Source organism: Molossus molossus, unplaced genomic scaffold (assembly GCF_014108415.1).
Source record: "Molossus molossus isolate mMolMol1 unplaced genomic scaffold, mMolMol1.p scaffold_m16_p_5, whole genome shotgun sequence".
Lineage (NCBI taxonomy): Eukaryota > Metazoa > Chordata > Mammalia > Chiroptera > Molossidae > Molossus > Molossus molossus.
Window position 1 is genome coordinate 64,363,624 of NW_023425388.1, and position 12,230 is coordinate 64,375,853.

Here is a 12,230-nt window from a genome sequence, read left to right on the forward strand (position 1 = left end):
AGCCTCCCTGATCTCCCCAGCTGGGTGCTCAAGGTATACCCCCGCCATGTGGACTGTATACCCTTCTGTTGTAATTAAGTCTTGGTTGCTGTTCACACATCAGTGGGAGGGATTTATTCAGGCTGATCAGCTATAAGGACTAGCTGTGCCCACTGACCACTGACCTCTGACCACCTTGGAGGATCAGCTGTGCAGGGCCCACCACACAGAACAAGACTTACTTCAGCAGGGCTCTGGTACCCACTGAGTTCACCCCCTGAGGGTGTCACTTGTGCAGGTGGTTGGGTTGTGGTGCTTTGATGTGGTCTGAAGCTGTCTACTTGGTGTGCTGGCTCTGAGGCCTCCCAGGAGGTGCTGGCCAAGGTCAGACACTGCCTGTGTTCTACCCAGGGCCACCAGGCATTAGCTACAAAACGATGTGCAGATGACTGCTTCTTGTGCTGGGCTTGGAGGTGCCCAGGAGGGGCCAAGCTATGAACCAAAACTTGCTGCTCCTAGTGCTAGGCTTGGGGCCACTTAGTGTGAGGAATGGGGCTTCTGAGACCAGATGCTGCTTGTTTGAGAGGAGTTAGGAAAATCTGAAGCAGGATCAGAGACAGGCCAATCCTATGGTAAAGTAACTGGTAACAGCTTGGGTGGGCCTGAAAGGTGGGTGGGGCAGGGTCTCAGGGAGTCACCAGGGTGGGGCAGAGTGTGAGCCAGGATGCTGAAGTCCCAGATATGGTGCCCATCTGCTGGCCCTACAGGGTAAGGGCTCCCCAGAGGAACAACAGCCTCCACCAGAATGTCTGTCCGGGAGAAAGCTGCCCCTCCAGCTCTCACCCTGATGCCAAACAACACAGCTTCTCCCTGTATGTCTCTGGTGCCTTTCAAACTGCTGCCCCCATGCTGGAGCTCAGAGGGAATGAGTCTGAGTAAGTTCGTCTGTGGGCCCTTTGGGAGGAACTGCCTGGGACTCTAGCAACTTCTTCTCCCTCAGCCTCAATCTCCACTGGTTTTACAGCCAGAAGTTATGGGGACATCTGTTCCTGGCACTGGAATTCTGGGCTATGGGGCCTGGTGTGCGGCTGCAACCCCTCACTCCTTAGGGGGGACCTCCATGGTGGAGATATCCTCCTGATTTTTATCTGACACATGTGGGTTTGGCACCAGGCCATTTTGTGTCTCTGCCCCTCCAGTCTGGATGTGGCTTCTTCTTTAATTCTGTAGTTGTAGGACTTCCATTCAGCTTGATTTCAGGCCTTTCTGAATGGTGGTTGTAGGTTAAACCTGATGTGCCACAGGAAGTCAGTGCTAACAGTGTCCACCAGCTTCACACCATGGACAAGCTCACATGAGAGATGATGGGACCACACGCTGCAAGGGTGCTGGCTCACTGTGGGCATTCACTGTTCATGTTCCCAGGGTCCTCCTCTTTTCTGATGAGGCTCCTTAACAGAGAAAGGCTTATTTATGGAGATGGGCCATTTATAATCCCTGTGTCCTTCCAGAAGAAGTTTTAAGCTGGTTGTTGCCAGGTATGGGTCTAAAAGCAGCTAATTTCTTTCTCTCCTTATCCACAATGTAAAGACATTTTACACAGACAGCCCATAACTGCTGATTGCCTATGTTCTGTCCTTGCAGCTATTATAGCCATCAGTCTGGTCAGGGGAGAAGAACACATTCAGGGGTCCTTGTTCCCTCCCACACCTTAGAGCCTGACCATGTGGAAGAAAGCAGGCACCAAGAGGAAGCCAAGCCCAGCCTCACCTGGAACTCGCTGTTCCTCGAAGTAGTTTGTTAGCCATCTCACTCATCCTCAGCAGAGTTCAGGGAAAACTGATGTTCTGAGGGCTTTCTAACTGAGAATTTTCAGGTAAAAGCTACTGTAAGGCAGTGATTCTCAAACGCATCAGGACAAGTCTGGGAATCTCTTTGCAGTGAGGAGAGAGGAAGGACATGTAAAGTATGAAAACCCATAATTGTAAATCTGTTTGGAAGACCAAAGATAACTACTTTTAAAATAATATGAGCGACATGTGATAAGACATCTTTCTAATTCTTATCTAGGGGGATGTGAATAAATAAAGCTTGAGAAACTGTGTAAGCTGCAAAAGAAGGTGCCAGAGGTGTAGAAGCAGTATAACCCCAGAGAGAGAGAAAGAACATAGATGTGAGAGAGACACATTGACTGATTGCCTCCCACATGACCCTAACTGGGCAGGGGATTGAACCTGCAACCCAGGTACATGCCCTTAACCGGGAATCAAACCCTGACCCTATAGTCCACGGGCCAGTGCTCTAACCACTGAGAAAACCGGCCAGGGCTCCACAACTATTTTTGATAAAGACAGAATATGTTTTGCTCTGCTTTTTCTAATTCCTCTTTAAAGGATTTTGCTGACCTTTCCAACTAAAGCATCTTGTGACCTACCTGAAATGTCTGTATAAATTAGTTTCAAATCCATTAGTAGGTTGTTCATTACCTTTCAAGAAGTTTACAGGCAATTATTGTGACCAAGTAGCCAATGGCACTTTGGTTATATCTGCCTAATTGAGCTCAACTGAGCTATCAGAGAATTATCATGCCACAGAGTCTCATGGTTGGAGCGGACTTTATGTTCCAACCACTTCACAGTGAATCACTGGTTAAAGACATCATAATGCTGTCTAGGCAATTGTTAGAAATAAAAATAAAGGTGTTTTTTTTTAGAGATGAACATACATACTTAGTCACTTTTAAATACAGATATAAAGAAATGCAAAATTACAAATACAATTTGATGCTATCCCCAAGTCTTCATTTGTCATTAATCATTGATAAAACTAATTCTCTTGTTTGACTATATTGCAGCTTTCCAATTCATTTGTTTTTAATTAAGTACCCCTCCGGTGTGTTTTAAAACAACCTGTTATTAAAGTAGTGAACAGACTGACAGACCTCAGAGGGAAGGGGGAGGAAGGGTGGGAAGGGATAAACTAAAGAACTTATGTGCATATATGAATAACCAATGGCTCCAGGCAACAGTACAGTGAAGGCAGGGGCAGGGAGTGGGAGTGGGGAAAAAGGAGGATGAGAGAAAGAAACAGGGATCGGTTGCCTCCCATACATGCCCTGACCTGGGATTGAACCCAAAACCCAGGTATGTGGTTGGGAATTAAACCACAACTTTTAAAAAATTGTATTTATTTATTTATTTAATTGACCTTTTTCCTTTATTGATTTTAGAGAGAAAGAGAGGAACATCAGTGAGAGAGAAGATCGATTGGCCACCTCCTGCATGTTCCCCACTGGGGGTTTGGCCCACAACCTGGGCATATGTCCTGACCAGGAATCAAACTGGCGACCTCTTGGTGCATGGGTCGTCACTCAACCACTGAGCCACACCGGCCAGACCACAACCTTTTTTTAAAAAAAATGTTTTTATTGCCCTGGCCGGTGTGGCTCAGTGGTTGGAGCGTTGGCCTGCAGACCAGAGAGTCTCAGGTTCCGTTCCAGCTAGGGGCACGTACCAAAAAAAAAAAAGAAAAGAAAAAAATGTTTTTATTGATTTTAGAGAGAGAAGAAGGGAGAGGGAGAGAGAGAGAAACATCCATAGTCTGCCTCCTGCACACTCCCTATTGGGATTGAGCCTGCAACCTGGGAATGTACCCTGATCGGGTATCCAACTGGTGACTTCTTGGAGCATGGGACGACGCTCAACCAACTGAGCCACCAGTTGTTGCTGATATTTATCTTTTAATAAAAAGAGAAGTTGGTGGTCTTGGTAACTCTGCTTACAACCCATGAGGACAAGAACCTTTTCTTCTCTCACATACTGGTGCATTACACGTTCATATCTTTTGCCCATTTTTATATTGGGGTTTTGGTCTTTGTTTCCTATGATTTCTAAAAATAATTTGTATATTAAGGATATTGCTCATTATGATATATGTTGTAAATATTTTCCCTTTAGTGATTTGTTATTTGATTTTATTTCTGGTGTTCTTTTTTGTGATGTGACAAATTTTTATGCAGTCAATATTTTTCTTTTCTTTCTTTCCTTTTTAGAGTGGAAAGTAGGGAGAGGGAGAGAGAAACATAGATGTGAGAAAACACATTGATCAGTTGCCTCCCACACAACACCAACTAGGGCTGGGGGTTGAACCTACAACCCAGGTACATGCCCTTGTCTGGAACTGAACCTGTGACCCTTCAGTCCTTGGGCCAATACTCTAACAGCTGAGCCAAACCAACCAGGGTATGCAGTCAATTTTATCAGTATTTTCTTTCACTGAATCTGGATTTCAAGTCACAGAAAAAAAGCCTTTCCCCACATTCAGGTTATAAAAGAATTCACCGCTGATTTCTTCTAGTATTTATACAGTTTTGTTTTTCACATTTAGAATTTCTGATCCATTTGGAGTTCATTCTTGTGTAAGGTTTGAAGTATGGATCCAATATGATCTTTTTCAAAATGGCTATCTAGTTGGCTTCACACCATATATTTACCCCAGTGAATTTTTTTTTTTTTTTATCCTCACCCGAGGATATTTTTCCATTTTTTGTACAGATAGAGTGGGAGGGAGAGAGAGGAAGGGAGAGAGAGAGAGAAACATCAAAGTGAAGGGACACATCGAGTGGCTGCCACCCGCACGACCAACCAGGGCCGGGGACAAACTGCAACCGAAGTACGTGCCCTTAGCGGGAACCTAACCCGGGTCTCTCCGGACCGCAGGCCAACACTCTAACCACTGAGCCAAACTGGCCAGGGCTACCCCAGTGATTTTTACATGCCACCTTTATCACAATTTTTATCCAAATTTCCATTAATACATAGGTTTAATAATGGACTTTGTATTCTATTACATAGATCTGGCTGTCTATTCAAGGGCCAATACCAAACTCTAGAAGTTTTATAATATAGTTTAATATCTGGTTCATCTACTTTTTCTTTTCAAGAGTTTAAAAAAAGTTATGTCAACTTCAATTTATTGCATCTCTTTTACTTGATTGTATTGTGGAAATAGACTTTCTTACATGTTTTTTCTTCTTCTTCTTCTTCTTCTTCCATATACACTTTAGTATTAACTCTCTAGTTCCAGAAGAAAGCTTATTTGTATATTTATGGAAAATCTTATTTAACTTATAAATTAGCTTGGGAAGAACAGACATCTTTTAAATGTGAGTGATGGTATTTAAGAACATGAAATAACTTTCCATTTGTTCAAGTCTATTTTTGGGTGTTTCAGAAGTGTTTTAAAGTTTTTCTCATATTGATTTTGCACATTTATTGTTAAGTTTATTCCTTAGAATTTATCTTGTTGTGTTGTTATTGTTATCTTCAAACTGGTTAATGTTAGTGTACCTAAAAGCTATTGATTTCTGTATGTTAGCTTTATATTATGCTAACGTTGGAACTTTTTAAAAAAATTTTGTTATGATGGGGGGGGGGGGGGGACATGGATGTGAAAGGGACACATTGAGTGGCCGCCACCCACACGACCCAACCAGGGCCGGGGACAAACTGCAACAGAGGTACGCGCCCTTAGCGGGAACCGAACCCAGTCTCTCCAGACTGCAGGCCAACGCTCTAACTGCTGAGCCGAACTGGCCAGGGCTAATGTTGGAACTTTTTAATTGCTTGGTTAGTTTTATCATGAATTTTCTAAGACTTTGTGGACATACTATTATGTCATCTGTAAGATGCTGGTTTTAGGACTGAGTTGTATATATTTTATTACATTAAGAAAAATCCATTATTTTCTATATTCTTGAATGCTTTTTTTTTTTTTTAACACGAGAAAGAGGTGTTTTGTCAAATATTTTTTCAGTCTTTCTGGAGATTATCATATAATTTTTTTTTAACTTAGATCTCTTACTATGGTGAATTATAGTAATTTATTTTCTAGTAATGAACCACCCTGTATTCCTGAAATAATTCCCTGCTCACGGTGTATTTTCTTAACATGGCAATGGATCCTGTTCACTAATATTTTATTTTAGGATTTTTGCATCAATGTACATAAGAAATATTGTTCTGTCATTTTCTTGGTGCCATTTTTGTCTGGTTTAGCAATCAATATTATGCTTTAATTCATGAAAATAATTTGGATATTTTCTCTTCTCTAGAATAATTTATGTTGCATTGGGACCATCTGATCTTGGGAGATGTGATACAATTTTCCTTTGTAACTGAGCCTGGTGCCTTTTTGTGGGTAGTGCTTTGATAACTTTATCAAATTTACTTATGGACATTGGTTTGTTTAAGCTTTTTATCTCTACTAGATCCATTTTTTTTTTCTTTATTGATTTTAGAGAGAGAGGAAAGGAAAAGAAGAGAGAGAGAGAAACATCGATGAGAGAGAACACTGATTGGCCGCCTCCTGCATGCCGCCCATGGTGGAGTCAGGCCCACAACCTGGGCATGTGCTCTGACTGGGAATCGAATTGACGACCTCTTGGTGCATAGGTCGAAGGTCAACCACTGAGCCACACCGTCTGGGCTGGAATCCATTTTTATAGACTGTGTTTTATTAGGAAATTATCCATTTTATCTAACTTTTCAAATATATTTGCATAGTGATGCACAAAGTAGTTGCTTATGACTTTTAAAAACATTTTCTGTTGCCTGGCTGGTGTGGCTTAGTGGTTGAGCATTGACCCGTGCAACAAGAGGTCGCCAGTTCAATTCCAGGTCAGGGCACATGCCCAGGTTGTGGGCCCAATCCCCAGTGGGGGGCATGCAGGAGGCAGCCAATCAATGTTCTCTCTCATGGATGTTTCTCTCTTTCTCCCTCTCTTTTCCTCTCTAAAATCAATAAAGAAATTTTTTTTTCTGTTTCAATGAGTTATTTATTTTTGCATTTACAATTTTGCTTGATTTTTGTTAGTTTTTCAGAGAACCAGAATTTTGATTTTTAAAATTAGTTCTCTTTCCTGTTCAGGCGTTTATTTGTTTTTCCCTGTAATTCAGTTATGCTCCACTAGGTGGTACCAGATATCTTGGCTATGCCGTCTATGAGATCAAATTACGGTTTTCTTTTTAAATTCCATTGTAGATTTTAACTGAATATTTTTCAGATAGAAATGAACAACATTGAGTATTTAGTAAAAAACTTTAAATTAGTAATTGTTGCTTTAATACAAATAGAAATTAGCATTGACCAATCACTTATATGTATTTTAAAAAGTCTCAAATGCAAACTGTACAAAAATATTTTTCATTCTATCACTAGCTAATCATGTTCTTATCTCTGGAGTGACTAGAATGCGGTTCCTTAATGTGCTCTGATGTTCTCATGTAGTCATATGTCAATAGGAAACTGGGCAACATAATTTTTTGCAGTTTCCTTCTGCTACTGGTTCTAGGATGTTGGGGTTTAGGGAATAATTTTGTGCCTGTCTTCTTTTACTTGATCTTAAATTTCCATTTTTTAATTTTCAAAGTTTCATTTTTATCCATTCTCTTAACAAAATCAAGAAATGAAAATATGTGATCTGCTGAGACCAAAAATCCCCATCCCACCAGGTTACTTTCTTCAATTACAGGGTAGCAACTTTCCACTGATTCATAGAATGACATCACATTTTTCCCCATCAGCTTTCTAACTGGAAACTCATTTAAATTATTTTACATATGGTGGTTACTTATCTTGTCACATCCTAGCCACACATCTAAGTTGTTACAAATAATTTTAGAAAGTTCTAGGCACAGAGAGCATTTAAAACTAAATGTAAAGTTTCTGAGCGATAACACCCTTATACCACCACTCAGATTAAATAATTATTAATACTTTGCCTTATATTTTAATAAATATCTGTATAATTTGGTGAAACGTTTAAAAATAAGTTGCAGGTATTGTGACATTTGTCCCTCCACTGTTCAGTCAGCATCCCCTAAAAATAAGGACATTATAATAATAATGATAATAGCTACATGATCACACCTCAGAAAATTAACAATATTTTCTTAATTTCATCTCATAACTAGCCCATAGTCACATTTTACAAATTTCCCTCAAATTCAAGTTTCACACATTGCTTTTGGTTGCTGTCTAGATGTTTTTTAATCTAGAAAAGCCTTGGGAAAAAAATGATACTGACTTTTTGAAGACACCAGGATAGTTGTCTGAACTCTTCCTTGTCGTGTCGTTTAATTCTAAGAGCATATTGTCAAATTAACTTTTGGACAATTAATTCCTATTACCATGTGAACATTTTCAGGAGTTGCAGTGGTCTGAAGCCACCCAAACTTTTGGTCTGACTGATTCTCTTATGGTTCAGGAAGACTGGCAACCGTAGAATACTATAGCAGGAAAGCCCACCCAGCACTGACACGTACCTTTAGAAAAGGGTAAGTGTAACCCTTTCCTATTGCTGCAGTAACAAATTACTCGACGAATAATGGCTTAAAACAGCACAAAGGTCAGCAGTCTGAAGTGTGTCTCACTGAACTAAAATCAAGGCACTGGCAGGGCTGTATTCCTTTCTGAAGACTCTAAGGGAAACCTCTTCCTTGCTTTCCCCAGCTTCTAGAGGCCACCTGCATTTCTTAGTTTATGGTCCTTTACTCCATCTTCAAAGTCAGCAGTGTACAATCTTCAAATCTCTCTCTGATTCTGACCTGCACTTTCCTGCTTCCCTCTTTTACTGATTACAGTGGGTCGGCCTGAATAATCCAGGATACTCTCCCTATATCAAGGTCAGTTAAACAGCGATCTTAATTGCATACACAACGGAATTTTCCCTTGCCATGTAACGTAACATATTCACAGGTTTTGGGCATTAGGGTGTAGGCGTCATCCGGGGCCATTATTCTGCCTAGGACAGCAAGTAACCTGAGAAAGATTTGTAAGTTACTCAAGAGTTCTTTTAATACATAGCAACCTTATATGTTTGTTTGTTTTGCATGAGAATTCAGTATAAAATGATCCTATGATTAACCCTATCCAGGAGACTTTAATAAAAGAGCATTGGGGGGATTTTATTACATAATTACATTCTTATAACCATGTGGTTCTGGAGGATAGTGCTGGTTTGTGTATCTGATAATATCTGAAGTCAGACTGCTTCACTTGTTTGTTTTGTTTGCTTTTGATAAGGAAGTTAAGTGTTTTCTGTGACTATAATACAGAATCCCCACTGTGTGTTGAACATGTCAGCCAGCTCAAGAGCGTGACCTAACAGGACCAGGTGCAGGACAGCCCACCACAAGGGGCGCTGGCTGCCAGCTCTGGGGTCTGAGGTCTGGGGTCTGGGGTCTGGGGCCTGGGGCCTGGGGCCTGGGGTCTGGAGTCTGGGGTCTGTTCTCTCCCTGCAGGCTGGGCCAAGCCAGGGAAGTCGCCTGGACTCTGCTTGGTTCCTTGCCTATAAAAGTGGGAGCACAGGCTACACTGAAGGACAGACAACCCGTATCTGCACAGCTCCTTACACTTTAAAATCACTCTTGGGGTTCTTCAGCCAGGCATGGTACCTCTCCTCCGCATGGCCGGAGCTGGTCCGCTCAGGAAGGGCATCGTGGCCACCGGGGCAGTGTGGCTCCGGATCTGCCCAAATGTCCTAGCGGCTGCTGGTCTGTTTTGGGAAAACGTCTTAACAGTCTGCAAAGCCGCCAACGGCCTCAACTTAGTAGCACATGTCCTTAGGTGAAACATCCTTGTCCTGAAGTTCCTCACAACTGCCTGTCTCCAGCTCAGCTCTACTGAGTGAGGCGCCCACACCCCACTCCGGGGCACCACTCTCAGCCCCCAAGAGGCCTACTCTTTATTTATTTTTTATTTTATTTTTTTATCCTCACCCGAGGATATTTTTTTCCAGTTTTTGTTCAGATAGAGTGGGAGGGAGAGAGAGGAAGAGAGAGAGAGAGAAAAACATCAATGTGAAAGGGACACATCGAGTGGCTGCTACCTGCACGATCAACCAGTGCCAGGGACAAACTGCAACCGAGGCATGTGCCCTTAGCGGGAACCGAACCCGGGTCTCTCTGGACCGCAGGCCAACGCTCTAATCGCTGAGCCAAACCTGCCAGGGCAGAGGCCTACTCTTTTAATGAATGATATTACAGTGGGAAAAGCCACAACCTCCATTTGGGGAGGTCTAGAAAGAGTTTGGGAGGGGCTTGTGCAGTGGACCAAGGTGGTGATCCTGAGGGCTTGGTCTTGGATTGCAGGTCACAGGGAGATCAAAAAGATCTTGGAAACTTTATGTTGAATGTCCCACCAAAGCGATTGTATCAGAGGAAGTAAACTGGAGTGTTTTTGTGTATCTGCAGTATATCATTTATTCTGCTCAGTGGGAGAGAACCCCAGGGCAATGATAACTTAGAGTTTATTTTTTCTGTGTGTTCTTCATTCCTGACCAAGAGGGCCACCTGCAGGGGCAAAGTAAGAAACTGGAGATGCTGCAGGAAGCTTAGGAGTTAAATGAGGAGAGTGCATCACCCCCATTAAGAAACCTGCAGGAGAGGGGGCTCCAGCAATGGAGGTGGTCTCCAAAGAACACATGTGGGTCCCATGAATGAGAGTCAGCTTTAAACATCTGTTGGGTACAGTCAGTGTGAGGGTTTTCTGCCCAACTTAACTTTTGTTTTTCTCCCTGTGCCCAAACCTTAAGAGAGGTTAACCATACATGTAGGGAGGAAAAGTCACAGCACACATGAGGTAAACAGGGAAATAGCTGACCACACCCCCTTTTTTGACCACTGGCTTCTCTTTCTGCAGGAGCCCTGAGCTGAGTGAAATGAAACCATACTATTCAGAATTTGATTACAACATAAAATTGGACATTGTAATTACTGATTAGGATGTTCCTTGTGTCTCCTAAGAGTTACCAGAGAAGTCATGCCCAAGATTTTTATTTAGAGGCAGCAGAATTAGCTTCATGGAGCAGATTTTGGATGGATGATGGGAAATAAAAAGTTACTTTAGGATTATAACCCATGAGTCTTGCTTGTTCAATGTGATTGTTACAATTATGAAAGTCTAGGACAGAGCTGTGTGGTGCCTTAATTAGCACACAGCTAATTACTGGGGGAGGGGAGGAGGGTAAGAGACTGAAAAAGAGGCAAGATTGAGGAATGCTAATACCATTTTGTTTGTTTTATATTTGGCTTAAAGTTTACTTAACCACATTGTATAACAAAAAAAGTGATTTAAAAAATTGTTCTTTGAATGTTTTACCTTCCACTCATCTAAAGGCACCTAAGATTGACCAGGGTGTAGGGAAATGGATTAACACTCTCCATGGCCTGTCCAATCAAGAGCCCACAAGCAACTTCTTCTAATCCACTGTCCACCCTAATCTTGGCATTATTGGTCCTTAAACTGTAGCTAAACTATCTCAGATAAGGCTGTGTTTCTTCTTTTTCCCTGCCTCCCTCCTTTCCTCATTTCAGCAAAGTTATATAACTTTACAAAAGAAAGAAGCAAACAAACAATAAACTACTTGCCTCCCCTGCATTCATCCCCTCTTCTTCCTTTCCAGTGAAACTTCATTCTGTGTGGACGTACTATTCTGTGCCCTGCTCTCCCCCTTAACCTCACTTCTAAACTTGATTACGTGTTTTGACATAGTGCACACATTTGTCATATCTGTCTGTGGCTCTCCCACAACGGGATTATAGCGTAATTTCATTTCCTTAGCCATCCCCTGGGTGTCGGGCGTCTGGATCCTTTCCTGTTTGCATCACAGGACCTCAGTAGTGTGTCAATGCTCTTCTGGGTGTAGGCCTCCTGGCACCTGGCCCAGGCAGTTTTTAATTTAGCCAAAACACATCAGTGTTAATTAACTTTGTTGCTTGTTGCATTATTTTTTTGGGAGAGTATACATAAAAGAGAAATGACTGGTGCAAAGGCTAAGAAGGATCTGTTAAAGACGTTTAAACCTTTTGCCAGAGGACAGTCCAGAAAACTCGAACCAGCCCTCAGTTGGTTCATCTCAGAATGAGAGAGATCATAATAGATCACATCAGAAAATCCAGGGAGACTTGTCTTTCAAGAAGGCCTTTCTGATATGCTTCAAAGAACTACTTCTTCTTCTTTTTTTTTTTCTTTTTTTTAACTTAAACAACAGAAATTTATTTTCTAATAGTTCTGGAGGCTGGAAGTTTAAGATCAAAGTGCTCGCAGGGTTGGTTTCTGATGAAGCTGCTCTTCTTAGCTTGCAGTTTGAGTCTCCAAGAATTACTTTTTGAACCTTGTTGTAAAAAATCCTAATTTTATTTAAAAATTTTTGCTTTTTAACTAAAATGTTAGCTGTTTGGCAGACTTTT